The sequence below is a fragment of the Oncorhynchus mykiss genome, chromosome 14, assembly GCF_013265735.2.
Source record: "Oncorhynchus mykiss isolate Arlee chromosome 14, USDA_OmykA_1.1, whole genome shotgun sequence".
Taxonomy (NCBI): domain Eukaryota; kingdom Metazoa; phylum Chordata; class Actinopteri; order Salmoniformes; family Salmonidae; genus Oncorhynchus; species Oncorhynchus mykiss.
The window spans coordinates 19,223,774-19,251,716 of record NC_048578.1 but is presented as its reverse complement, the minus strand read 5'-3'; the positions used below and the strand labels follow the sequence as shown (position 1 = coordinate 19,251,716).

Here is a 27,943-nt window from a genome sequence, read left to right as displayed (position 1 = left end):
CATATTACCTCAATTACCTCGACCAAGCTGTGCCCCCGCACATTAACTCTGTACCGGTACCCCCTGCATATAGTTTTGCTGCTGTTATTCTACTGCTGCTCTTTAACTATTTGTTATTTTTATTTTTTGCTTAACACTTGTTTTTTCTTTATACTGCATTGTTGGTTAAGGACTTGTAAGTCAGCATTTCACTGTACTGTCTACACCTGTTGTGTTTGGCGCATGTGAGATATAGAATTGGATTTGATGTTTTAATACTAAGACACAGGAGTATATATATGCTGTATATTCAGTTTACACTCAATTTACTGATTTTACTGCCATAATCCTCCTATTCAACCATGATACATACCTACTTTATCATTATACTCTTATTCAACCATGATAAATACCTACTCTATCATTATACTCTTACTCATCCGAGATAAATGTGATTATTGATTATTTAATTTGGTCACCGAGAACCAAATCCACATTTAAATCCATAATCTTATCAATTGATTGGCAATTTGAACAAGAGGCTGACAGATTCACCCTTCTGATAGAACAGGTGGAATTGTTTCCCATTGCTAAATAATCCCTCCAATTAAACAATTACAACCCGAGGCGGAATTGAGTTACAGGGACCCCATGAATCCACCCTTTCTTCACTAATCACAAATGAACAGAGACACACTTGACTTTTATGGTTTCATCAACCTGTTGAAATGTTAACATGAATCTTGAATGACTGCTTTGACATGGTTTGGTGTGCCATTTTTTGTTAGCTAGGGTGCTGATGATGACAAAATAACTACACAGTTTATATGAAAATAATTTTTATTAGGCTACATATACTTGTAGTTATTGCAGACACAACAAATTTGTTTTTAGAATTTTTTTTGAGAAAACATATCTTCAAAACTGTCATCCTCTCTAAGATATAAACAAATGAAAACATTTTAAACATACCAGATGTATCCTTCTACATCAAACATCAATTAGGACAAATCTGTAGACATCAACCACAAATGACTGGAAAGATCATCATCTTAGAAACTTGGATTTCGGGTTGAATTGCCCCTTTTTATGAAATCGCATGGGTCGGAGAATGGTTGAGGTAGAGGGATCAGTGGAGAGCTCAGCTGAGACATAAAAATAGAATGTCCAGATAGTCCCGCTATCATGGGACATTGCTTTGATTGGGAATGTCCATTCTACTAACATCTGAGGCCTTCTGGGAGTGAGTGTCATAGGGCAGACTGGAGCCACAGGGCACAGACCCCATCACTCTCCCTCCTCCCTCCCTCCATCTCCAACCAGGCCGTGCTACAGGGTACCGTGTAGCTGCAATGGGCCTGGGGTCAGTGAAAAGCTGGCTTGGTAGGAGATGATTGTAGCCTAATTGTGCCATTGAGGAATGTGGTACGCTGGAGTTACTATGGCCTGCATGAGGTCTGGCTGGCCACTATGGTGGACACACTGGACAAATGCATTTTTAGGATGACAGGGATTCCCCAAGCTTCAGTGGGGTAGGGGTCTGTGGAGCAGGGGTCAATGGCTGACCAATTGGACTCCTGTTGCTTGGTGCAAGTGTAATACTTTTAAAAAGGCCTTTTGATTAGCTGGTGCCTATTTGGAATTCTTGCTTATAGATGTGCAAGAAGGGAAACAACTCTTGAACTATTGTCCAAGATGTTCTCTTGTTTTGCCTCTGTGTTTTCTCCAGTATATTGCCTGAGGAGTATGTGCCTTTTTAGTTAGATTAGAACTGAACTTTGTCATAACATGTTAAGATAAATAATATGCGTTACATACTCAAGCAACTACAAACACCTGTACTGTCCGGTATGCAATCAATGAAATAAATGCACACTAACCAACCATTATTCCCTCACCCACCAACCCATGATGGCTGGCTCTTCCCTTCCCTTCTACCCTGGAGGAAGCTGGGTAATCATCAGCCTCTTTCTCCATCTCCCTCTCCCTCTATCCTTCAATCAGTTGTGTGTGAACTGTATGCGTCCCACTATATCTCCCCCCGCGGGTCCTCTCCAGCCCTCCACTCCCTGCTATTTTCACCCCCGCACACATCCGTCGCTGCACTTATCCAGCCTCAGACGGCTGGTGGCTCAATGGCTAAACGGATTAGGGAACAACAGAGCACCTTCCCCTCTCCGCTTGCTTGCCTGAATCCTCGTAGGCGGTGGCTATTGAGCAGGCCCAGGCCCTCCACTAGCCAGGCTTTATTGATGCGTCTATGGGGCTTTATGCTGCCAGCGCTCGGCCTTGCCCTCGCCTTCATCAATCATCTGGGCTCCAGGGCTGCTATCAGAGCGGAGACAGGCCTCCAATGGACTGCAGCACCCTTCCAGGAAACTCTATAGGGGAGAGAGAGAGAGACTAACTATTTGCACATCATTACAACACTGTATATATACATAATATGACATTTGAAATGTCTTTATTCTTTTGGAACTTTTGGAAGTGTAATGTTTACTGTTCATTTTTATTGTTAATTTCACTTTTGTTTATTATCTATTCCACTTGCTTTGGCAATGTAAACATATGTTTCCCATGCCAATAAAGCCCTTATATTGAAATTGAAATGGGGGGGGGGGGGGGGGGGCATCAGTCTGTTGGTGTGATTCTCAGGCTGACACTCTCGTTTCTGATGGGTTTGATGGTTTGACAGACGTACCATAGAGTGCATGACAATGCAGTGATTAACAAGGGTTGGGCTATTGCATTTAGTTTAATCATGATGTTGTGACTATATCTGTCATATACTGTAGGCCCCTATATATGTTTTCCTGATAATAGTGATAGTAGTTATATGAAAAATGATCACTTCTGTTTGAAAATAAGGATTTTTTGTTTGTTTTAATAGATAGAAGCCATATATGCTATCTGTCAATGGTCTAAAAGTTATAGGATATTGTGAAAAGCTACATCAAGAAAGTTTATTTATGGAGAATATGTCTCATATAGGCTAAGGTCTGTCAGTGGTATCATGTTTCCCCTTTTTCATCAAGCCTCAACACTGTGTCGAATTGTACTCTGCACTTAACTTTTTTAATAACGATTTTTTCCCCTTCCCTTCAGCCGTAAACTCTCACTCTCTCCTCCCTGGTGGAATAGCACAATTCGATTATAGTTATATTTTACAGCAGACGCCAGGGCGCAATAAAAGGAGGGGAGCACGGAAACGGGACTTCAGCCATCAATTAGATCTCTATTAGCAGCCAACGAAGACCTCACCGCAGGAAATACAGAGGACGCCCTGCCTCAGCCAAGCTCTGAAATTAAACAATTCTTCAAGCCCCTCGACACGCTTGAGTCAAGAGTCCAATGTTTTGGGCAATTTGTTTTGCCAGAACGATACTATGTTGTATCCACTTATGGGAAAGCGTTGACCTTGTGCCCCGAGTTGGATCTAACATATCAATATGATATACTTAGCGACAACTATAAAGAAAATAATTTGGGGATACCTTTGAAAGACGTGTCTGAGATTAATTCGTAATTGCAAAAAGAGATGTTTCTGTTTTCTTTAGCAGCACAGTAGTGATGGGAATGTCAAATCAAATGTTATTGGTCACATACACATGGTTAGCAGATGTTAATGCGAGTGTAGCGAAACGCTTGTGCTTCTACAGTTTACATACACCTTAGCCAAATACATTGTGAAAAACTCAGTGGGTCAGAAGTTTACATAAACAATGCTACCAAATACTACTTGAGTCTAACTTGGGTCAAACGTTTCGGCTAGCCTATCACAAGCTTCCCACAATAAGTTGGGTGAATTTTGTCCCATTCCTCCTGACAGAGCTGGTGTAACTGAGTCAGGTTTGTAGCCCTCCTTGCACGCACACGCTTTTTCAGTTCTGCCCACAAATTTTCAATGGTATTGAGGTCAGGGCTTTGTAATGGCCACTCCAATACCTTGACTTTGTTGTCCCGTAAGCCATTTTGCCACAACTTTGGAAGTATGCTTGGGGTCATTGTCCATTTGGAAGACCCATTTGCGACCAAGCTTTAACTTCCTGACTGATGTCTTGAGATGTTGCTTCAATATATCCACATGATTTTCCTCCCTCATGATGTCATCTATTTTGTGAAGTGCACCAGTCCCTCCTGTAGGAAAGCACCCCCACAACATGATGCTGCTACCCCCGTGCTTCACGGTTGGGATGGGTGTTCTTCGGCGTGCAAGCCTCCCCCTTTTTCCTCCAAACGTAACAATGGTTATTATGGCCAAACAGTTCTATTTTTGTTTCATCAGACCAGAGGACATTTCTCCAAAAAGTACGATCTTTGTCCCCATGTCCAGTTGCACACCGTAGTCTGGCTTTTTATGGCGGTTTTGGAGCAGTGGCTTCTTCCTTGCTGAGCGGCCTTTCAGGTTATGTCGATATAGGACTCGTTTTACTGTGGATATAGTTACATGTGTACCTGTTTCCTCCAGCATCTTCACATGGTCCTTTGCTGCTGTTCTGGGATTGATTTGCACTTTTCACACCAAAGTACGTTCATCTCTAGGAGACAGAACGCATCTCCTTCCTGAGCGGTATGACGGCTACTTGGTCCCATGGTGTTTGTATTTGTGTACTCTTGTTTGTACAGATAAACGTGGTACTTTCAGGCATTTTGAAATTGCTCCCAAGGATGAACCAGACTTGTGGAGGTCTACAATTTTTTTTCTGAGGACTTGGCTGATTTCTTTTGATTTTCCCATGATGTCAAGCAAAGAGGCACTGAGTTTGAAGGTAGGCCTTGAAATACATCCACAGGTACACCTCCAATTGACTCAAATTATGTCAATTAGCCTATCAGAAGCTTCTAAAGCCATGACATAATTTACTGGAATTTTCCAAGCTGTTTAAAGACCCAATCAACTTAGTGTTGGTAAACTTCTGACCAACTGGAATTGTGATATGTCTCGTCGTTGTTGGTAATCAGGCCCACTACTGTTGTGTCGTCTGCAAACTTGATGATTGAGTTGGAGGTGTGCATGGCCACGCAATCATGGGTGAACAGGGAGTACAGGAGGGGCTGAGCACGCACCCTTGTAGGGCCCCAGGGTTGAGGATCAGCGAATTGGAGATGTTTCTACCTTCACAACTAGGGGGCGGCCCGTCAGAAAGTCCAGGACCCAATTGCACAGGGCAGGGTTGAGACCCAGGGCCTTAAGATTAATGATGAGCTTGGAGGGTACTATGGTGTTGAATGCTGAGGTGTAGTCAATGAATAACTTTCTTACATAGGTTAGTGTGCAGTGTGATGGAGACTGCATCGTGTGTGGATCTGTTGGCGTGGTATGCAAAATGAAGTCGGTCTAGGGTGGAGGTGATATGATCCTTGACTAGTCTCTCAAAGCACTTCATGATGACAGAAGTGAGTACTATGGGGCGATAGTCATTTAGTTCAGTTATCTTTGCCTTCTTTGGTACAGGGACAATGTTGGCCATCTTGAAGCATGTGGGGACAGCAGACTGGGGTAGGGAGCGATTTAATATGTCCATAAACACACCAGCCAGCTGGTCTGCACATGTTCTGAGGACGCGGCTCTGGATGTCATCTGGGCCAGCAGCCTTGCGAGGATTAACACGTTTAAATGTCTTACTCGCATCAGCCAATGAAGAAGGATAGTGGGGGCCCACAGTCCTTGGTAGCGGGCTGTGTTGGGGGCACTGTATTGTCCTCAAAGTTGGCGAAGAAGGTGTTTAGCTTGTCTGGAAGCATGACGTGGCTGGTTTTCTTTTTGTAGTCCGTAATTTCCTGTGGACCCTGCCACATACGTCTCATGTCTGGGCCGTTGAATTGCGACTTCATTTTGTGCCTATACCAACATTTTGCTTGCTTCATTGCCTTGTGGAGGGAATAACTACACTGTTTATATTCGGCCACATTCCCCGACCTCTTTCCATGGTTGAATGTGGTGGTTTGCGCTTTCAGTTTTGTTCAAATGCTGCCGTTTATCCACGGTTTCTGGTTGGGGTAGGTTTTAATAGTCACAGATTGTACAACATCTCCAATGCACTTCTAATAAACTCACTCACCAAGTCAGCGTATAGATCGATGTTATTGTCTGAGGCTTCCCGTAACATTTTCCAGTCCAAGTGATCAAAACAATCTTGTTGTCTAGAGACTGGACATTGGCAACTAATATGCTCGGAAGCGGTGGGTGGTGTGCTCGCCTTATAAGTATATTTGCAGGCCTCAACCACTACCCTGAGAGCACGTGATTCAGTGTATAATGCAGCCCTCAGGTTCATTACAACTCAAAAATGTCTAACACATCATTGTGATCTCTACAGCGCTGTTGGCTGGTCGTCATTGACCTTGCGTAGGCTTAAACACTGGTATACACTGATTTATAAGGCCATATTGGGTAAAATGCCATTTTATCTCTGTTCTTTTTTAGTCAGGTCGGTAAATAAATATCAATTACGGTCCCATTCTCATTTGCTTCTAACAGTACCAAAAATTAGAACAGGTCATGGTAGAAATTGTTTTAGTTACTTAGCTCCGTGGTCCTGGAATTCTCTCCTGAACATTATAAAATTTGATGATCTAGTTTTGTTGGTGGAGTTTAAACACTTGATTGATGTATATATCATAGAAGAGTGTAATTGTTTTTAGGCCTGCTGTTTTTAGTCAAGAATTTATGTTTTTTACATAACATGTTTTTGTTGTACTGTATGTGTGTTTATAGTTTTGTTTAATGTTGTATTAGTGTATGTAAGTTGTTTTGTCTGAAACGTTGTTCCCCCTGCTGCTATTGGACCAGGTCTCTCTTGGGTAAGAGATGTTATCTCAATGAGAACAACCTGTATAAATAAAGGTTCAATTAAAAAAATGTAAAAGTCTGACCAGGAGGCCGCTCCATCTGCCTCTCCTGCGGTGACAACATTGTTTTGGGTCGACCTCTGGGATTAGATCCAATGTCCAGGATGGAGGTCTGAACAAAGGATCGGCTTCATAAAAATGTGATTGTTGTTATACCCAACAAGTCATAGGAAAGAGTGCTATTGCATATGAGTATGCTCTGCTCATTCTCCATTGATAAAGAGCATGAAAAGGACATGCAGCTTGGTCCGGTTGGAATATTCCTGGAATTTGGGGAAAGTTACGGGAATTTTGCAACCCTTTCACAGGAGTTAGCAGTGGCAATCATTCACAATTTCCTGCATAGGTCAAAAAACTAAAATATCAAAATGAATGCAGCATTAGAAAGTCAATCCAAAGAGATATCAATGACGTCAAGAGATCATTATAAGAGTATGATAAGCATTGGAATAGTTCCATAGTTGAGAGAGGAGCTGTAGCACTGTATTGTGCAGCGTTACCATTACCATGCCAGAAATACATCGCCATGATGTAGGCTATAGTGTTTGTGTTCTGCATGTAGATCCATTCATAAACCTCCATGACACGATTCTCCAGTCTAGTGATATGCTTGTGACAGTCTACAACAGAGACTAAATCATTATTGCAAGAGCAAGCATATAGGCATTGCATATCTGTGCATTGTTATAAGGTGTAACATATAGTTGTCATCATCAATGTAGGCCTACCTGTAGCCTTATTTTACATATACCCACCATTTGGGCAATACAGCTATACTGGCAATAATATGCCACTCACTTTCCACTCAGATTGATGGTGGTTATCCTTGAACATGTTCACTGTTAGACTTATGAAATACAGAGAATTGTAAAGGAATCAATAGTCAATTCGATTTTAAACATATTCAGATTGATTTCATTCACTATTTGACCACATATAAGTAAGAACATATGCATTTTAGATTAAAATACATAACATAAAACGAAATGGTCTATTTGCTTCAGTAGGCTAATAAACTTAAAGTTCAACAAAACGAATGTCCCCAATATTTCGCTTTTTCTTAGTAGGCATAAAGACTTCTCTATTTGTTCAACCAAAGGATGGACATTTATCATCAAGAGGGACAGCTTCGTATTTTCTATCTAGTTCTCTCAAGCCCAGGCCCAAATTCTGCATTTTTATGGAAAACTGCAGTCATTTTGATTGATGAAATCTAAAGATATCTAAAACAATCCGAGAGATCCCCAACTGTGGCGCGTCGAAGGGGTGCTCCACTGTTGTCATTGTTCCTCAGAAATAAAGGGGACCGTTGGGAGAATACGCGAGAAAAAAAATCGCGATTTCTGTTCAAAAGGAAAAGAAAAGCAGCATTTCTTTACAGGCAGTGGGAAAGTTACAGAAACCCTTTTCCACTTCACTCGAAAACAATGCTAGCTTTGGTTTTCTCTTGACTCATTCAAACATATAGGCTTGCATATATATAGGAATAGGGTATAAAGAATAGATGATTTGACTGAATATGGAAGTCGTTTGTTTGCATGAATGAATGCCCTTATGTCTCCAATTGATCCAATAATAAAAAATGTAGGTTGCATGGGCCCTAAAACCATTATTATTTTACTATCATGTGCTGCAGATTTGTGACACATGGATTTGTTTCCTTGGCATATAATAAAAATAAACAAAATAAAGTACCATAGAAATTCATTTTTGATATAGGCCTACTTGATTGCTTGCTTTCCGTTCTGCCTGTCTTGTTTAGTGGGATACATAATGTCACTAGAAATGACACCTGCCTAATTTCCGTGTTCTATTATTAATACCAGGAGCGCGTGGCATCCTTATCCACCGCGGAAATATCTTACTTAATGCCGCGACACCCAAAGGGAGTTTCAATAAATCTCCCTTTAACTGCGTTTTCCCTCAAAACTCCTTCAGGCGAAAGGAGGCCGTGTCAAGATTGCGTTTGTGTGCCAGTGCTTAGGACCAGCTGCTCCTAAAGACAGACAAGCTCTTGTCAATTAGCCGGTGACAAGCAGGTTCTCTGGTTGCCTGAGGCGCTCCACCAGCCAGCAGTGTACAGTCCCTGCAATTAGTATCAATTTATGTCGGGACCTCCTTGGAGCACACAGACACAGGCCGGTCAAATGGCCAAACATTGCAGAAACAACTGGAAAGGCCACAAATTACAATGCGTAATGGGACATGTTTGCCGCACTAGATGGAAATGCTGGAATAGCAAGAAAAAGGCGGCGTTTTTTGAGGCTCAAATTCAAAAATGAAACTGTGTTTGTTTGGTTCCATTAGAGACAATTAAATGAATTTCAGGCCAGCACTGTCACCATACTGACATCCCATAGAACGATTGCTCACCGCGCGCCTTTGTGGCTGTTGTCACCGCTAGCAGCTGGTGGTGGCATTCCGAGCCTCTGAAGGTGCCCTTTGGCCCGTGGGGGGATGGACTTCGGACAGGGCGGTCCAGCCGTTTCAACAGCGCCGTGATAGGTGGGGTCAGAGGGGCCAAGTTTCCAGCAGGACGTGCAAAGTCCTCGGCAGCGGCAGCTGAGTTCGAACAAAACCGCAAAAGCTCGCCAGGCCTGGAGAATCATTAGTACGAGCGTTTGTTTAACTAATTAGCAAGCTGGGCAGTCAGAGGGAGGCTTGTAGCCGACAGGGCATTAATTTTGAGGAAGATACAGAGTTCAAAGTACAGGATGGGGACAGGGCAGCGTCGCCTGGTGTGGCACATTGAAGTTCATGAACAGTGCAAACAGCACATTCCAAAAATGGGGGTACACACAGCATTTAACTGTTGAGACAAATAAGTTCCAAGGACGCCAAAATAGAGAGCGAGGGAGGAAATATCCCATGTTGAATATGGGAAAGTTTAGGGAACGGGTCGGCGGGTCAAGAAAAGTCAACAAAAGAGCCGTCTTGATGACAATAGGAATTTAATATAAAAAAATACATAAATCTTCAAATGAGGGCAGGCGCACAATGGGCACAAAGGGGGCGAGTGTTTGAGTCAACATAGATGTTGTTGGCGATAAAAATGGATTAGGCCAAGTTGTTAACATTTAACACAAAAAGTTGGCACTAAAATAGAATGTGGGTGAAATATATAGTGGCCAGGGCGGTTGTGTTGTCGAGAAAGACAGCTTTACATTTTTACCTCGAGGCCAATTGGAGACAACCAACTGATCTGAGGGTGGCCATTTTTGAAGCGCATAAAAGTTGGGCATGCCCAAAAGTGCACTGGCTGATTTACAAAATGGTATGCAATTCAATAAGATGCAAAGAGAAAGCAAAACTTACTCACACAATTCAGTTGTTTCGTCTGTTTGAGTTAATGACCAATGATTTGTCAGGCCTTTATGAAGAATAGTGTGGTGCACTGAAATGCATAATCAACCTAGTCAATACATTGAGAAATACAGTGGTCACTCTTCATTTATTTAGGCAGAGATATACTTTTTTTCTGACTAGAGAGTAAGTAATCTATTAAACTATGCCTCCCAAGGAGCATATTTGGGAAAAACGGTCCATAACAACTGTAAACATGATGGGGTGAATGATAAAAATCTGATTACGTTTACATGTTGCAGACAAAACAATGTCCCAATCGAGTCGCAGGCTATAACAAGTGGCGCCATTTCTGCCTCCGCTCTCCAGCCACGATGCCACACACTTAACACAGTGACGGTTACTGCTGAGAACTTCGTCTGACCTTGCGCGTTTCTCAGTGGTTGGCCACTCTCAACCTTCCTAACCCATGCAGTCGCCAACAGCCCTGAATTCCATAATTCTTAAACGAAAAGACATTATTAGAGAAATCCTTCCTTTTTTGACAATTTAATAGTGCAAACTAATCATCTGCGTGACACGGGCCATTCATCTCGTCAAAGAGAGACAAAGACGGAGGCCTCTTTGCATGTTGAGTCTGGATCCTGCAGCTAAGACATGGCTCTATTTTGGAATCAAGTGCACAATAAAAGCATTGTCACTGCTTAATGGTTATGTTTGTGAAACCAAACCCAGTGTATTAAGTAGATCTTTGCTACGAATTAGAAATGTTGCCTAACCCACAGAATTCACAACTTCTAACTTCACAACTTCATTTTCCAATTCACAAACATAGCTATAATTGAAGTGCGTAAAAGCAAAGAAAACATGATGGAGAAAGCAGGGGGGGATATGGAGGGAGGGTGCCAAAAAATGACTATCCTTATAGCCTAGCCACAAGTTATGAATTATTTTCTGAATCAATTTTGCGGTTCCAAATCATTTTCCAAACATTCTCTTGCGGGAGTAGTAACAAGACAGAGAAATTGATCCGCTGAGACCTCACCTTTTAGTGTGCCTCAATAAAATATATATCAGTCTCGAGCGACGACTATATAATTTTTAATATATATGCAATAAATGTTCGATTTTTTTCCCCTGAAATGACGGGAAATAATAACGTCAAATTTTAAAGTCATCCATTATACACCAACGATGTGCTTGCTCTATCGCGTTGCGCTTGATTAATTCATTTTCTGATTGTGTTTGATAAAGCAATAACGATAGCGCTTTGATCTTGACATTGTGCTCTCCGCTGGGTAGTTAGACCGATTCCATTTTAGGGAGAAAATACTATGCAGGCCTAGGCAGTTGTTTAAATATGATAAATTATTAATGTATTAATTCGATGTTATTACGCCATTTCTGGTAGCCTCAAATGTCACCACCAAAATAGGTTTACCGATAGGGCCCCCTTTTCTAGGCCTTACCAATTGATTGGCGGGTGATCTGATCCAAATGAAGGATGAGCGTTTTTAAAGAACGTCACACTCTAAGACACTCTACTGTTAAATTTCAGTGAAAACCATCAAAACGTATTTTCGTGAACTATGGGGATTACGGTACCGGCTACCATCACAAACACAAGTGGCCCAGCAGCAGGCCTTGGCCACTGTAAAGCGAATAAATCAAACAAGCATTAAGTTGGATAATCTGCCTCCAACCATTTAATTTATACTATCGTATTAAACTATAAGAAAGCCTATAAAATAGGGGGACGTGACTACCGACATAATAGGCTATGTCAAGCAACCCTGTGCAATACGCCAAGACAATTTGTGGTGACAGTCCTGATCCGATAAATTCCATTATGCCCACTCAGCTAAGAAACAAACACACCTCCCCAAAAGAAAAAGGCTTTATTTTATAAATAAGACATTTATTCAATGGACATTGTTTGGCTATCAAGTCATGCGTAAAGTACAAGAGATTATAATACCCATAATTTATAGCCTGTTCAGCCGGTTTGCACCCTTATGTTTTCTACATGTTATTATTACTTGTTTTTGACCTTTGGTCTGCTTGACCATGCAAACACATCACATTGGCTGCCGTTACCAGAGCGGTCAATTCTTTAAAAGCTGCAATCAGAAATTGTCTACAGAAAATAATGCATTTATTGAATTATTGTATATCTGTTATGTCATTTTCCTATCGTGCAATTCTGAAAGTCTGATATTCTAAATTAATAACATGAATTGAATAGACTGTTTGTTCCGTCATTAACACATACACAATTTAAGATCTTTAAAATACTGTTGATAACCAGGTTACACAGTGTTTCTTTGAACTGTTTTAGTGTGAGAGAGTTCTGAAGGGACTAGTTTCAACCGTGTCCCTCTTTTCCTCCTTCCGCCAAACCAATCCTTTTGACACGTCTTCTTCGTCTGCCCCAATTTTCGTTGGTTTCAGTCCATTCCACACCCTGTTTGTTTTTGTCCGATACAGCTGTGGAAAGAATACAGCCTTCTTTTTCCGATTACAACCGCATTCCTTTTGAAGGTAACCTTTCTTCCCCTTTAGCAGTCTTTAAATATATATATTTTTAACTATAGCCTGTCAATCGCGCATGTTTTGTTCTATTTCTCGATGCAGCTTCAACAGAAAACGTATGTCCCTCATTGATGGATTGGTTTTGAAATGGGAAAAGGTTAAGGGTGGGAAAGTGAAAGTGCGGGTTGAAAGGTTTTCCTAGCAAAGGCTTTGTTTTTGCGAAAATGCTGTTATTTTTGGTCATCGATGGTAGCGATTCGACTTCAGAAAAAATGGGTTGCTGAACAAATTGTTGCATATAGGATAGTTGTTATTGAAAATAGTCTATTGTCGTCTAAATACATAAAATAGAAATAGGAGATACTTTTAAAGTTCAATATCCTAAAATGTGTTTTATTGGGATAGGAGTACCACACAAATATTAAGCCTAACATTTCCTCCGTCCAGATTTTAGAATATTGGAACTTGTTGGTGCAGACAGGTGTGTCAAAACGCTCGCGCTTTTATGGAATTATGTATAATTTCTTCTCCTGCACATTTGCATTGGACTGAATCGATTTTTTAAAAAAAATCTAAATTATGATCTCACATTTAACGCTACATACAATATACTATCTTGCTTAAATAATCAGTAAACTGCACATTAAACGCAGAAATAATGCGTTTGTTCACAGAATACAAGGCCGGTTTCTAAGGTGCAAAATACTCCATAACTCCAAAATTGCAATGCATAAACACGCTTAAGTTATATCCTATAATGACAGTGGTTTGATAAATGGTCCTAGAGGACCTGACGCAGGAGCAGTGCTCACATTGACGTTGCCATATATTGCGAGTCCTCCGAGAATAATATATATTTTTAAATCTAGTCTTGTAAGGAAAACGATTAGGCTACATAAATTTCATAGTTCTATGTGTAGCCCATAGGTAGGTTAATGCCGTGATTCGAGCAATAAAACACACTCTTAGGCTCAACTGTAAAAAAAATAAAATAAAAAAGATGACTCGTGTAATTCAGTTTAAATAACAGAAATAGCCTACGAACATGGGTTATAGGAACAACATGGTAAAAATGCACACGCTATAGCCAACTTACTGTGACGATGTCCTCCTGCATTCTCATCTCAGATCTTGTCAAAAGTGGTGTGTTTTGTGTCGACTATTTCTACGAGATTCACTTTAACCAGTGGAAACTTAGTGTCCTTTCAGCACCATTTTATACATGATGAGCCGTCAGTAATGGGATTATTAAACAAAAACGGTTTCAGGCGCTGGGGTTAACCTTTTTAATGCCTAATTAGGTTTTGCAAAGAAATAATTAGATTCAGCATTGCTTACACTGCCTATATTTTCAAATGATATATAAAACAATCTCATCATTAAATAACCCTCTTGTCAATAATCTTCAAACATTTATTTAGTGTCAGAGTACAGTAGATTATTTTAAAACATGTTGGGATCAAATTCAGCATTATACATAGCTAAACTAATTAGCATACACACAGTGAAAGTCAACGCCACACAGTAGAGGGGCAATGGACGCCACAGAAGGGCTGAGTGCGCCATCTAGTGAAACTACAATAAAACACAATTTCCATTATAATTTCGTTTTCTGTATATATATGCCTAACATGGCTTCATCCAGTAACAAAGGTCGGACCCCCCTTTGCCTCCAGAACAGACTGAATTATTCGGGACATGGATTCTAAAAGTCGGAAACGCTGGTCCATGCTGACGAGATGGCATCACGCAGTTGCACCACCGCCACCAGGCAGGATGGGTCCAAGAACTCTTGCTGCTTATGCCAAATCCTGACTCTGCAACAGCAACCGGGATTCGTCGGGCCAGGCAATGTTTTTTCACTCCTTATTTGTCCAGTGCTGGTGATTGAATTCCCACTGGAGACGCTTCTTCTGGTTTTTAGCTGATAGGAGTGGAACCCGCTGTGGTCGCTGCAATAGCCCATCCATGACAAGGATAGGAGAGTTGTGCGTTCCGAGATGCTGTCTGCACACCACTGTTGTACCATGATTCTTGCCATTCTCCTTCGACCTCTCATCAATGAGCCATTTTCGCCCACAGGACTGCCAGGACTGATGTTTTGTGTTTGAAGCGCCATTCTCGAGAAACCCCTAGATGCTGTCATGCATGAAAAGCCTAGGAGGGCGGCCGTTTATGAGATACTGGATGCGGCGTACTTGGCACCGACGATCCCACCACTCTGTCGCTTAGGTCACTTTTTTTCTCCTATTCTAATGTTCAATCGAACAGTAACTGAATGCCTCGATGCCTGTCTGCTTTATATATATATTTTTTTATTTTTTTATTTTACTTTTATTTAACCAGGCAAGTCAGTTAAGAACAAATTCTTATTTTCAATGACGGCCTAGGAACAGTGGGTTAACTGCCTGTTCAGGGGCAGAACGACAGATTTGTACCTTGTCAGCTCGAGGGTTTGAACTTGCAACCTTCCGGTTACTAGTTTAACACTCTAACCACTAGGCTACCCTGCCGCCCCAAATATAGCGAGCCACGGCCACGTGACTCATTGTCTGTAGGAGCAAATCCATTTTCGTAAACAGGCCGGTGAGTGTACAACAAGCTGATCCAAAAGCATGCAGCAAAGGGTGCAGTGCTGTCCATGGTGCTGAAACCAATCTCCAGCTATTGACCAGGCCACAGTTGTTTGATGATTGTTTTCAACATGGATGCTTTCCAAGTGCTTCTTGCATCTAAAACCCATTCAGATTCTCATTATCACAAATATCCACTTATAGTACATATTCAATATCTGTCTTTTCATCCAGCTTACTCTCTCTTGATGTCACAAATCTCAAATCTAATCAAATTTTATTTGTCACACGCGCCGAATACAACAGGTGTAGTAGACCTTATGTGAAATGCTCACTTACAAGCTCGTAACCAACAATGCAGTTAAGAAAAATATTTACTAAATTAACTAAAGTAACAAATAAAAGAGCAACAAAAAAATAACAATAACGAGGCTATATACAGTGTTCCGGTACCGAGTCAATGTACGGGGGTACAGGTTAGTCGAGGTAATTTAGGTAATATGTACATGTAGGTAAGGGTAAAGTCACTATGCATCTCTTTCCAGCTCCTGTTTGCTATAACAACAGATGTCAAACTCCTCCATTCCCACATAGGCTCAACCCAGCTGTCTACATATTTCAATTTCAATTTCAAATTGCTTCATTGGTATGACGTAAGATATAGGCGCACATATTGCCAACTTGCACTTTAAAATTGGAAAATATTAACATCATAAAAAAATCTGATTGTTCTGTTGACAATCAGTAATAACAATAATCAAGGGTGGGGGGATGGGGATGTAGTAGAAATGACAAAATCAGTAAATAAAATACTGTCTCTCCCTGTTTCCCTCTCTCTCTCTCTGTCTCTCTCTGCCAATTAAATTCAATGGCATGGGAAACATATGTTTACATTGCCAAAGCAAGTGCCAAAGCATTTCCAATAATAAGCCAGCTCCCCAGGGGTGCGTGCTCAGTCCCCTCCTGTACTCCCTGTTCACCCACGACTGCATGGCCAGGCACGACTCCAACACCATCATTAAGTTTGCAGACGACACAACAGTAGTAGGACTGATCACCGACAATGACGAGACAGCCTATAGGAAGGAGGTCAGAGACCTGGCCGGGTGGTGCCAGAATAACAACCTATCCCTCAACGTAATCAAGACTAAGGAGATGATTGTGGACTACAGGAAAAGGAGGACCGAGCACGCCGCCATTCTCATTGACGGGGCTGTAGTGGAGCAGGTTGAGAGCTTCAAGTTCCTTGCTGTCCACATCAACAACAAACGAGAATGGTCCAACCACACCAAGACAATCGTGAAGAGGGCACGACAAAGCCTATTCCCCCTCAGGAAACTAAAAAGATTTGGCATGGGTCCTCAGATCCTCAAAAGGTTCTACAGTGGTTGCATCACTGCCTGGTACGGCAATTGCTTGGCCTCTGACCGCAAGGCACTACAGAGGATAGTGCGTACGGCATCACTGGGGCTAAGCTGCCTGCCATCCAGGACCTCTAGACCAGGCGGTGTCAGAGGAAGGCCCTAAAAATGGTCAAAGACCCCAGCCACCCCAGTCATAGACTGTTCTCTCTACTACCGCATGGCAAGCGGTACCAGAGTGCCAAGTCTAGGACAAAAAGGCTTCTCAACAGTTTTTACCCCCAAGCTATAAGACTCCTGAACAGGTAATCAAATGGCTACCTGGACTATTTGCATTGGGTGACCCCCCAACCCCTCTTTTTACGCTGCTGCTACTCTCGGTTTATCATATATGCATAGTCACTTTAACTATACATTCATGTACATACTACCTTAATTGGGCCTACCAACCAGTCCTCCCGCACATTGGCTAACCAAACTATCTGCATTGTGTCACACCCACCACCCGCCAACCCCTGTTTTACGCTACTGCCACTCTCTGTTCATCATATGTGCATAGTCACTTTAACCATATCTACATGTACATACTACCTCAATCAGCCTGACTAACCGGTATGTATGTAACCTCGCTACTTTTATAGCCTCACTACTGTATATAGTCTGTCTTAACACTGGGACCGGGCAGCCCCAGGGGAAAATAACGATTGATAGGCCAAACAATGGGCATCACCCCATCTGAGCCCTCCCAAATTGACACCATGCCGCTGCCCGTCCGGGACCCCTGTACAACTGCCATCTCAATACACTTTCCCCAGTCCCAACCCCAGCTACCAAACAGAAACCGTTTTATTCTTATAAGTCCAGACCAAAATGCAAGGAGCTGGATTGGAATTTCCAAGGAAACAACCAACACGGGTGTTGGGAGACTCCAATTTAATTTCCCCATTCCACAACCCAAACATACATTCCATCTAATCAGAACCACACCCAGGCAGATAGACAGGACAACCTCACTCACATAGAAAGACAAGCCATACAATAACTTATAAACAACCCTCACATAATATTGAAACCAGCAGACAAGGGCTCCAAAACAGTGATTCTAGACAAGCATCAATACACATGAGGCAAACAGGCAGTTATCCAACACCAAGTACAATGTACCAGTTGTATAGCTTCTTTAAATCAGAACAACAGTTTTCAGCTGTACTAACATAATTGCAAAAGTGTTTTCTAATGATCAATTAGCCTTTTAAAATGATAAACTAGGATTAGCTAACACAATGTGCCATTGGAACACAAGAGTGATGGTTGCTGATAATTGGCCTCTGTACGCCTATATAGATATTCCATTTAAAAAAATCTGCCGTTTCCAGCTACAATAGTCATTTACAACATTAACAATGTCTACACTGTATTTCTGACCAATTTGATGTTATTTTAATGGACAACAAATGTGCTTTTTTTTAAAAAACAAAGACATTTCTAAGTGACTACAAACTTTTGAACGGTAGTGCATGTAAAGGTTGAAAAAAGTATTCAGAGTTGGTCCCTTTATGGATCATTTGAATTTCCGCAATGTAAATCATGATGTCTGTTGCTTGATAGCACAATGGACCTTTGTATTATTCCATACATCTGTTGTTTGTCATGAACATTCAGGAGGGTGTACTTTTCTATAACATGCTGTGGCTCAAATCTGCTTGGTGAGCTCTCTGCATCACACTTTAGAGTGTGGGATAGACCAGCTTCATTATTTCAAAAATGAAATTGATATTAAAGAAGGATTGTTTGAATAAATAAAAAAGTATCTCCTTTGAAACAGAAATATTCCATGACCACGATTCAGAGGTCAGTTTAGGAAGGAAGAGGTGGTGTTTACTCAATTGAACTCATCATTACATCTGGTTGGCAAGCATGTAAAATGTGTCTGGAGTGTATGGTAGATGAAATTGTGGAGCATGTGTTATATTGCTGTAAGTATGTTGAAGAGAGGGAAAGATTGAAGTGTAGGGTCATTGAGGTTGGACAGGTTTGGAAGGGATTTGGGGGATGGGGAAGTTAGTAGGGCTCTTTTATTTTCTCAGAAGTACTGGGTTAGGTAGGAGGATTTAGAAATGTTGTAAACCGGGATTGAACACACTTAAGCACAGTAGGTGGTGGCATGTACCTTTAACGTTGGTTTGTGGACCGCCGTTATATCATAGAAGAAGAATGGGAAGGTTTTCCTCTCTCCAACTGGATCTTTTTAAGCACTGGGGTATTTTCCACTCGAAAAAATGGCCCCTGAAGAAGCAGGAATACTACGAAATGTCAGGGATTTTTAAACGGGATAACACAGTGGGTATGACAATGGACACAGGTTTTGATAATATTATTTGATCTGTTTTTTAACTATTGAGTAATAAAAGCTACATTTTACTTGAAGATGTGGAAGGTTTTAGAATAACTGGGAGAAAAACACCCCAACTGGAGAATCTACAATCCAACTGCAACTAGGGCTGTTGCGTTGACCATATTACCACCACACCGACGGTCATCAGTCATGAATGCAGTCAAATTCCACGTGACCGTTTAGTCACGATAATTAGGCTTCCCCAAGCTCTGATGCTGCTGATGGTCATTAGTAGCCTACCAAACTTGCTAACTGCCTGGTACTCAGCACTCTATTTTCCCTCCAAATACTCTTACATCAATGGAAATGTGTTTGAAAATGTAATCAAACTCTCACTTCATGAGAGCCTATGAGTTCATTTTGCGCAACATTTCTAAAGGCTATGCAACTGCGAGAGAAAACAGAGTGATGGCCTCTACTAAAAAAAAGGAGGAACCCATCAGCTTTCTATAGGCTAGGCCTACTATAATTATTTCTCAACTTTCCTAATATTAAGCACATTGTTTATCTTTACAACAGGAGTATATAGTCTACCTGGCTGGCATGAAAATGAACCACAGGAAAAGCGTCCTCCGTTCTCTATTTAAGTGCGTAGATGACATGTATTTTTCCCCTGACCCTGTTTTGAGACAGGTGCATGATAATGGTCCATTCTAAATCAACACAAATTTCACACATATATTATTTAGTACATGTAAAGACAATATTAAATCAAGAACAGTCTGATGGGTAACAATATTAGCCTATCACTTGTGAATTATAACATCACTTGTGAATGATGCCCAGCATAAGAAACTGCATTTTTTTCACTTTCTCAATTCATAATTGCACACATCATGTCGCCTAGCCCATAGGCTTATATGTTTTGATGTTTGTATCGCAACTAAAGTGGCCAAATAACTACTTAAAATGAAGCACATTAATCTGCTTTGCAAGGGGTTTTAGAGCATAACTGGCATACCTATGCAGCACGTGATTTTCAAGTTTGGGGAAGATAATTTTCACCATAAAAATGCACCTTTGTAATAAAAGCATTACATGCATAATTGCATTTGTAGTTACTTTTGATAATGGTGTTTTCCTGCTAATGGAACATTGGGGCTTATTGCCTACGGCCATGTGCACATTGCTGCGCTTATAATGTGAAGAAATTGCCTAATAGTTTATCAACATTTTAAGCTAAAAATTCTGATCTGTTGCATCAGCCACATTGCGTTTTTTTTTTGGTGCTAGTGGTTTTATTAATTTGGGATCTATTGCATCCTACAACTGGCCAAGACTATATTAGGAATATTTATTTCTCGCACTGAGTAGGTCAACTTTTGTACTATGGGGGATAGTAGATTGACATAGGTTAGTGCTTTTGCTGTTCTTTAGGCCAACCCATCTTCTTGGATGATGAAAAGTAAATGTGGACAGTTCTGCCAATATCACACGTAGTTGTGTCCCCGATGTGTCGGTCTTCACTTGTAGCCTATGAGAAAGACCCGATCACATGTTGGAGAGCCATGTGAGTGAGAGGTGCTTAGGAGCACGCAGTACTCAGGGAGAAGGGCACAACGCAGTACTCTGGGCCAAGGGCACAACAAAGAACTCCGGGCCAAGGGCACAACAGCCACTGGCAGCAAAAGGCATGGCTTTTTTTAGGTGGCATTACGGCAACAAAGGGGATGCCGGCATGAAATTTGAGGCATTATCAAGTGCTTGTCAAATTGTGAATGAGATACTAATGAAGTGTGTACATCCTGCGCAAAAAATAAAGCAGAGCTCATGCCTTTCAAGCGACTTTTTTCAAATCATCATTAGAGTTGCATCATACAGCCTTACAATCTATTAAAAATCTAAACATATAGCCCAACATTTGTATTACAACTAAAGGTACAATAATAACTCTAAATGAAGCATATAGGAGTACCTATTCACCATCATTACGCACACCTGCCTTCCCTCGCCACGCACATCAGCAATTATTGTACTCATCTGGACTCAATCACCTGTTTATCACCTCCCCTATATTTGCCAGTTCCCCAGCTCTGTTCCCTGCTGCTGCATTGATTGTCGTCTGTCTTTGTGTTACCCAGTTCTGATGCTGTTCCTGTCCTGTTGCATGTCTGTTCCAAATTAAATGTCAACTCCCCGTACCTGCTTCTCTTCTCCAGCATAGTTCCTTACAATCTCTTTGTTATCCTCTCAACATAGAATAGCCGCATGTGCGCACTCCCTGAAATAAATTCAAATTTTATTCAGCTTTGTTCAATTGTATTCTTAATACTATAAAATAATACAAAATAATGCCATGGAATTCCAAGCAAATCTTGTCTGCTAAATGAACTAGTGTAGCCCACAGCCATTTGCCGTAGCCAGATCAGGACCTAACATAAGGATTCTGTATGCTATTCTGTTCTTCTGAAATAGACTACATTTTCTCCATATCATGCTTCTTTAGACCTGTCTAAAATAAATAATGGATTTATTGTGAAGGTGTAGGCTATATTGAATGGATTTATTAGACTTTTGAAAATGTAGATGTTCCAAAGGTCTGCATCAGTGGCTTGTGGGCTATGTGTGGAAGCCAGGAGATGTATAGGCAGCCATGCAGTCCCTTATGAGCATAGTAACACAGCAATAGAGCCCAACAACCCCTCACCAACTTAGTCCCACAGCCTCCTACCAATTAAGTCCCACAACCCACTACCAATAGAGCCCCACAACCCTCTCCCAATAGAGTCCCACAACCCTCTCCCAATAGAGTCCCACAACCCTCTCCCAATAGAGACCCACAACCCCTTTCCAACAGAGAGCCACGCCTCAATCAACCCCCCGATGAGGCTACCAGGCAGGCCACAAAACTATATTTCAAGTTGATACAGGCCATCCATCATAAGGAAATCATTGATAAAGCCATTTCATCACAAAGGTTCCCTAGTGGCATGATGAGACAGGTGAACAGACTCACCACCTTTATCAAGCCATCTTCACCCATAGATCACTTCGCAGCCCAAGTACTGTAGAACAAATACACTATCATCCAATCACTAACACAACACATTCAACACTCTTGCACTGCACATAGCTGTGGGTGGGGCCCAGAAAATATACAAACTCATACACACCACCATCACTACAGTTGAAACATTTTTTTAACCTCCCCCAGCTGCTTACCACAGACCACCCCCAGAACTACCCTCTCACCCCACCCCAGATCCCCCTTCCCCTCATCCTCGGCCTCCCCTCAGCTAACAACCACATTGGCTCCCGGTCCACCGGACCCACAATAGACCCCCTGGCATACAGGCTAAGCTAAAGCCCAGGTACAACTACAGTTGATTTCTCTGCCCACCTTCTGAACAGCTCCTTCTTCATCCTCGATAGAGGATTTCCCTCCTCTACCCAAGCTCCCTCTTCTGGCAAGCCCCAGGGCCCTCATTTATCAATGTTTCTTAGAAAAGCTTCTAAATGAACTTGTACGAAGAAAATGTAGAATGTTTGCAAGTACAAAAAGTTTGTATTTATCAATTGCTCGTATGCTTGATTTACACACACCTGTAAGTATTTTGCCTTGTGTGGTAAACTGTGGGGTTTACCCCTCGGGGTTTACCCCCCCTTAGCCCTGACTGGGAGGGAGGCATGCTCAGGGCTAGGTTTGCATACCTCCTGGATAGGGCGTCCGCATTGCCGTGATGGGCCCCCGACCTGTGGATGACAGAAAGAGAATCGCTGGACAGGAACCAGCAGGTGACACAATCATTACCTCTTGCCATCCACACAAGGGGGCATGGTCAGTGATTAGGGTGAACTTCCTCCCGAGGAGGTAATACTTGAGGGTGTCCAGTGCCCACTTCACGACGAGGCACTCCTCAACAATCAAGTATGTCTTCTCCCTTGGGAGGAGCTTCCTGCTGACATACATGATGGGGTGCTCCTCACCTTCCTGCTCCTGGAACAAAACGGACCCTACCCCTTTGTCAGACGCGTCTGTCTGGACCAGGAGGTTTTTTGACAAGTCCGGGGTGACGAGTACCGGGTGCGAACATAGCGCATCCTTCAGGGCCTGGAACGCCGCCTCTGTGTCCTCCGTCCATTGTACCGTCTGGGGTAGTCGTGCCTTTGTTAAGTCTGTGAGGGGAGAAGCTATTGCGGAAAAGTTGGGTACAAATCCACTGTAGTACCCTGCTAACCCCAGGAATGACTTCACCTGCCTCTTAGTTCGGGGGACTGGCCATCCCCTAATGGCAGCGATTTTTTTTCTTGGGGTTTCACATTTCCCCTCCCGATATGACATCCCAGGTACTCCACCTCGGCGTGGCCCAACTTGCACTTGTGGGGGTTCGCGGTCAGGGCTGCATCCCTTAGCGCATCAACAACGGCCTGTAACTTACAAAGATGTGACTCCCAACTGTCACTGTGCACAATGATGTCACCCAGATAAGCAACTGCGTACTCACTGTGCGGCCGCAGGACGCGGTCCATGAGTCACTGAAAGATCGTTGGTGCCCCGTGAAGCCCGAAAGGCAGAACCTGGTAGTGGTATAGCCCCCCCGGGGTGGAGAAGGCAGCCTTCTCCCGGGAGGCCGCTGCTTGTGGCACCTGCCAGTACCCCTTCATCTGGTCCAAGGTGCTGATGTACCTCGCCATCCCCAAGCGATTGATCAGTTCGTCCACCCGGGGCATGGGGTAGGCAACGAACTTACTGACCTCGTTCAGGCCCCGGAAGTCATTACAGAAGCAGACGGTTCTATCCGGTTTCGGAACCAGCACTGTGGGGCTAAACCACTCACTGTGTGACTCTTCCAGTACCCCCATTTCTAACATTGTCGTCACTTCCCGCTGGACCGCCACCCTCCGGGCTTCTGGTATTCGGTTTGGCCGTTTACGCACTTTTTCTCCCGGATGGGTGTGGATCTGATGTTCCACAAGATCCGTGTGCCTCGGCACCTGGGAGAACACGGCCGTATTCCGCTGGACCAATTCTGAGGTCTTGTCGTTGGGTCGGGCTGAGATCTTCCCCCATTGCAACTTCGACCGAGGGCGGGCCCTGCTGTGGCTGGATCCACATTATGCACAGCGCCTCGCGTGCGTGCCATTTCTTCAGTAAGCTCACATAGTAAAGCTGGATTTCTCAGCCCCCGTTGGCAGACCTTATAGTTGTCGTCGCCTACCCGCTCAACGATGTCGTAGGGCCCATGCCACGTAGCCAGGAATTTACTCTCTGTTGTAGGGATCAGCACCAAGACCTTCTCACCGGGTTGGAACTCTCGTAGTTGGACCCCCCGGTTGTAGACACGCTACTTGACATGTTGCGGCTGGGCCATGTGTTCTCTCACCACTGGCCAAATCGCGATCATCCTCTCCCTAATCTCCTCCACATGTTCTACTATGCTGCAAATGGGGGGGGGGGGGGTCGGCTGCTCTTCCCAGACCTCCTTGGCTCTGTCCAGCAGCCCGCGGGGCCGATGGCCATACAGGAGCTCAAAGGGGGAGAACCCCATGGATGCTTGGGGTACCTCGTGCACTGAAAATATCAGGTGGGGCAGCAGCTGGTCCCAGTTCCCCCAGTCTCTCTCGATGACCTTCTTCAGCATCTGTTTTAGGGTCTTATTGAAGCGTTCGACCAGCCCATCCATTTGTGGGTGGTCCACACTGGTCCTCACCTGTTTGATTAGTAACAGATTACAAACATCTTTCATCACACGAGACATGAACGCGGTGCCCTGGTCCATGAGGATTTCCCGCGGAATACCCACCTGGCTTAATAAATGGAAGAGCTCCCGTGCGATACCTTTTGCTTTTGCTGCCGCCGGGATTGACTTAGGATACCGGGTGGCGTAATCCACGATTATCAGGATGTATTAGTGTCCCCTCGCGGTCTTCACCAACGGACCCACCAGATCCATTGCCACCCGCTCAAACGGCGCTCCGATAATGGGCAAGGAAACCAAAGGGTTTCGATAATGCACCCTCGAAGCTGTCATCTGGCACTCCGGGCAACTACGACAGTAGTCCTCCATGGTGCGCTTGACTCCGGGGCAGTGGAACCGATTCCCGATCCACTCCCTGGTTTTCTCCATCCCCAGGTGTGCCTCAAGCAGGTGGGTGTGGGCAAGCTGCAACACAGTCCTAACATACTGGCTGGGTATGAGTAACAAGTCTTTTGTCTCCCCCATTATGCTTTACTACCTGATACAATACATTATGCTTGATTGTGAAGTGGGGGTAGCGCCAATCACTTACCCCAGGTAACAGTGCGCCATCCACCGCATTCACCTGGCCCCGTGTCGGGAGGTCTGTCTAGGGCCTCCACCCCCCATAAAAGGGGAGCCTGAGGTCTTCCTCGCCCGATGGCTTGCTTGCCGGAGCGGGGTCGTCTCCCTCCTCCGGGTCCGACCCGGGCCCAGTGGACACCTCTCGTGGCGGGGGTTGGTTTGCTCAGGCCACAGTCCTTTTTCCTTTTCTTCCTAGCTCCCATTCTCGCCTCCCCAGGTCCCTCCTCCAAAGTGCCTGGAAGAGAGGTTAGTCTTGACCAAGGAGAATGGACATGGGTAGGTTAGGAACAGCTCCCACGTGCATCTGGCACTCCCCCCTTGGGGTGGTTATCCTCACTGGCACCGTTGGGCACCTCTGTGTACACAGGACACTGTCACCTCCTCGTCCCCCGGTTCCTCCTTCCCCTCTCGTGTGAGCCACTGCGGGTGGGCCAGAGTCACCATGCTGCCGGAGTCCAGCAGAGCACTAGTGTCAAAGCCATCGATTCGCACTGGAACCATCGGAGGGGCCGTCTCGATGTGCGCCCAACAGGAGGTGATGTAACTCGCCATCCGGGTTACCCCAGAGTTGGAGGATGCGGAGGGCATGGCCTCCTACTGGCCGGGACAGCTTCACAGGAGGTTCGTCCCACTCGCCACGTCTCCTCTCCCCGCTCGGGCCCCTCTCAGCATTTCCTGGGTGTTCTGGTGAATTTCCACCGCGGTCAGCAATTCCTCCAGGCTCTGAGGGTTCTGCATGCTCACCGTCTTCTTCATCTCGTATGGCAGGGCCCAAAGGTATTTATCCAGGACGAGCTTGTCGAGCATCGGGAGGTACGGTACTTCCGTCAGTAGCCAGCCCTTGGTCAGTCGCACCAGGTCGCTCATCTGAGCCCGGGGGGAAAGGGTGGGGTCAAAAGGGCCAGTCGTGGACCAGTTGTGTACGACGTGTGAGATTGAACCCATAACGGCTCAGTATCTCCCATTTGAGTCCCTCATAATTCACGGCCTGGTCAGTGTTCAAATCAAAGTAGGCCTTCTGGGCCTTTACAGAGAGGTAGGGTGCCAACAGGCTGGCCCACTTGGGCTTGGGCCATCCTTCCCGCTGTGCCGTCCTCTCGAAGGTGCACAAATACGACTCCACGTCATCTTCCTCCCTTAACTGAACCTGGAACTGATTCGGGCCTGACTCCTGAGCCCTCCCAACTTTCAACTGGGCTACCTCCGCTACCAGTCTGTGGTTTTGATGGTGCTGCTCCTCCAGTGCTTACTCCTGGAGAGCTTGTTGCTTCTGCTGGCTGAGGATTAATTGAGCCACCAGCTCCTCCATGGTAATCTCTGTACGCTTCGACCACACGGCACCCAAAGCTACTGAGATACCCTCATTCTCCACCATATGGGGTAAACTGTGGGGTGTTGGGTTGAGCGTGCAGAGATTGACACAGAGACAGGGAGGCTTTATTCCGCAAAAACAACTTTAATAAGACAGAAAATAAATATAACAAAGAAAATGACTAAGGTTTCGCTCGGTCCTTCTTTTCTACTTTTGCTTGGTGTCGGGGTGCCCGGCTCCCGTATTCCCAGCAGAGGGAGTCGACGTCGCCTCACGTACCTCCCCTCTATTACCATCCCCCGGGGTAGACCTCCTGGGATACCAAACTTGATAAATCAGACATGTTCTAAAACACTGTGCTAGTGCACGTGAAGTCTCATTTACATAAAGAACCACCCTAAATTACCATGTATGGTCACAAATCTTCCCTTTAAAGCTGCAAGAAATGTCACTAATTTATGTCTGCCAACTTGGAGGAATCAAAGAAAAAGAAACTTTTGATCACCGAAGTGGAAGCAAAACAAGCCCTTAGCAATGGCTTAACAAGTAGAGGAAAAATATTGCTTGGGAGCAGGTTAGAGCTGTGGTAAATTTAGCCTAATCTGAGTGCAGAACATTTCATGAAATTAAAAAGAAATGGTTTGATTTGAAAACATTTTTTACAAAAGGGATATAAAAGTGCAGCAGGAGGAGGGCAGAGTGACTCTTCCCTGTCTGCTATGGACCAGCACATTGCCAGCTTAATTGGAGAGACCTCAGTGTCTGGCATCATTTGTGATGGTGATACTGAGGACCCTCTCCCAGACCCTGAAGCAATACCAGAGACACCAACTGATGGTAAGTCAAGCTTTATTTTTCGCAACCATATTCAGACATGGACCACATCTAAATATTTTTTCTTGACAATAAATATAACAAATATATAACAAAATTAACATAACAAAAATAACAAAACATGAAATCTTGACAGATGTGGGTGATTTTCCTGACTCCTCATCCCCAGGCCTACCAGAAGGGTGTCCTCTTTGGCGAGCGCTTCAGCTGCGCCGCCTGTTTTGACTGACGCAGTCCTGAAACAACAACAAGAGATCAACACATCAATTATTGGACTCAAACAGCAGCTGGAGGATGTATGCAACGGCCTGAGAGAGAAATGAATTATTGAAATAACTTGTTGATTGTGTCAAACATGCGAGACAAATTCTGGTGCAATGTAAATGTGTTTGCCTTGTCGATTTGATTACAATATTTGGAAGAACAGATACTTAAAACCTTTGTATGATATTGACTCTGGTCCTCTGTGCCAGGGCTATGGGTGGTGGGAAACACTCCCTGTCAGGCATGGGATCACCGGGTCTGGGTACATCATTCAG

At 43.7% G+C, this 27,943-nt stretch overlaps 2 long non-coding RNA genes across 3 annotated transcripts; one reads left to right on the top strand and one right to left on the bottom strand.

Annotated features, from left to right (window-relative positions):
- Nucleotides 1–801: 801 nt before the first annotated feature.
- Nucleotides 802–13,901, bottom strand: LOC118938703. The gene is made up of 2 exons (XR_005035952.1): nt 13,763–13,901; nt 802–2,360 (listed from the first exon to the last, which is right to left on the bottom strand). It is a non-coding gene; the product is annotated as an uncharacterized LOC118938703 (long non-coding RNA).
- LOC118938702 lies at nt 12,566–27,943 on the top strand. 2 transcript variants are annotated; one of them, XR_005035951.1, is made up of 3 exons: nt 12,566–12,675; nt 27,239–27,407; nt 27,574–27,943. It is a non-coding gene; the product is annotated as an uncharacterized LOC118938702 (long non-coding RNA). The 2 variants fall into 2 exon arrangements; XR_005035950.1 differs by having other exon boundaries at nt 27,541–27,893.